Below are 2,335 nucleotides of genomic sequence, written 5' to 3'. Positions count from 1 at the left end.
TACTTTGTGACAAACCTTGACAACTCAGTGAACTTCTTCTCATACTCCACTACAGTCATGTTCCCTTGCTTCAACTCAAGAAATTTTAGCTCCATCTGATTCTGCATGTACTTAGGGTAATACTTATCCAGAAATAACTTCTTAAATCTCTCCCAAGAAACCTGCTGAGTGACTTCCATAGCCTTTACTGATTCCCACCAATAGATGACTTCTCCCTTCAAGAAGTAAGTAGTATACGGCGTCTTCTGATCATCTCCTAACTGTACCAACTCAAAAGCCCTTTCCATCTCCTTGATCCATGTGTTAGCTATCACTGGATCAGTGGTATCATGAAATACAGGTGGATTCACATTCTGAAAAGCCTTGAAAGTGACAATTTGTCTAGGTGGTACTGGTGGTTCAGATGGTTGGTGTGGCTCACGGTTATCTTGGTTTTCAATTCGTTGTTGAAGAGTTAGTTGTTGTTGAGCTATAACATTGGTTTGCTGTTGCAAGGTTTCCAGTAGTCGAAGAATATTTGGGTCTGTGGTGGAGGTGGTTGTTGGGTTCTTCTTTTTGGGAGGCATGATCCTGAAATAAGAGTTGTGTCAAAACAGATATGAATGATAAAATGATTCGAGGGTATCGCATGGCATTCTCATTTACATATGGGGTCAAGTTTCCAAATTAAGCAGATTTGATGATAAAAACATAAAATAACAGTTGAGAGCAAATGGAACAATAGCACATAATTATTGAAATTTTAAAGGTCACAGTACATAGGATTGGGACATAGTCTGTTTCTAGGAATAACAGGCTTATTTAAAGGAAAAACGGAAACAACTGAGGATTCTATAGAGACTGATAGTACAACAACATGAAAGGTAAATGGAAAGAACTAAGGCTCCACTCCATCTGAACGGGGCTTGGTAGTTTTTTCCTCTCGAAGCGTCTTCACAATGCTCTGGAGCTCATCCGCCACCATCTGAATGACATACTGGCTGTTGCAGTCCTGGTGCGCTGGCATCTCCTCAAGCTTAGTGTTGACGTACTGAACCAAGGTCTCAAGTCTCGCAGTCATCTGCTCCTTGGGCTTCCCTTCGTAGTTTCGTCTGTCCAGATACACGTTCTTCAGTCGGTCTATCAGTCGGTCGTACTTGCCCTGAAGCATGTCGAACTCGCGCCTCAACTCAGCATACACGGAGAAAGCAATAGTGTCGTCCGACCCAGAGGATGACGAGGAATGCGCCCTTTGCTGACAACCAATAAGAGGAGTATTAATAATAATTTACTTAACCTACTCTCTCGCATAATATCTATAACCTCAGGGTACTAAACTGATTTTCTGCAGAAACTATAACTCTCATTCTCCAAGGTTTTTGACTTGACAAACTCAACTAACAACAACTCAATACTTAAACCAAGACTTATACATGGTATTCTACTGAACTAACTCCCTTATTCTCAAAATAAACTTGGTGAGATCATCCTTACCTAAGGTACAATTATGGTAAAACAAGAGAATCTACACTTCACAAATCATAAATTTTCATGCTTTTGAAACAACAAGGTATGCATTTTTATAAAAGATAATCACGAATTATTACCATGCAACAAGAAGCATAAATCAATATTAACACATTATACCTACTGAAATTAAGGCTCACTAACAAAATCTTTCCAAATGATCAAAATCTTACAATATTCTAAGAGAAATCATCATGCATGCATGCCTTCGGGTTTTTCAAACCAAAACAACACATTTTCTACATATATTCCATCTTAAAATTGACATGCAAGCCTAGCATAAGGTATACCTAGATGATCACTTAGCATGCAAGGAGTTTTATCAAATTTTCACCACAAAATTCAAGTCATTATCACATAAACATGCAAAAATTGATCAAAATAACAAGAATGATTTCAAGGACCATTCATTCGGCTCCCATATGGTCATGGCCGAATGAAATGGATGGAAATGGCCATTAAATCATCAAGAGTTTCCTTCTCATGACTTGGCACTTATCCATTCATTGTAGTCCTCTCAAAAACAACCTTAAATCCATAAGAACCAAGATTGTATTTTGAGTTTCACTAAAACCTTTACATGCAACCTTTAAACTTAAACTTTCTACTCAAAACTCTTTGAAATATGAGTGATTATGGTATGGGAAGTAACATTTACTTGTATAAAGAGTAGAATCTTGGTGGAGGAATGAAGAAAAATGGGGAGGGGGTGGTTCTCGGCTAAACCCGAGAGTGAGAGAGGGAGGGCCGAGAGTGAGGGAGGAGGGAGAGAAGAATTAGTGTGGTGTGGGTGATGAGTGAAAATGATCATGTCTTTGCTTGTTTTTAT

Source organism: Apium graveolens, chromosome 3 (genome assembly GCF_009905375.1).
Source record: "Apium graveolens cultivar Ventura chromosome 3, ASM990537v1, whole genome shotgun sequence".
NCBI lineage: Eukaryota > Viridiplantae > Streptophyta > Magnoliopsida > Apiales > Apiaceae > Apium > Apium graveolens.
Note: the sequence above shows the minus strand (reverse complement) of the source record.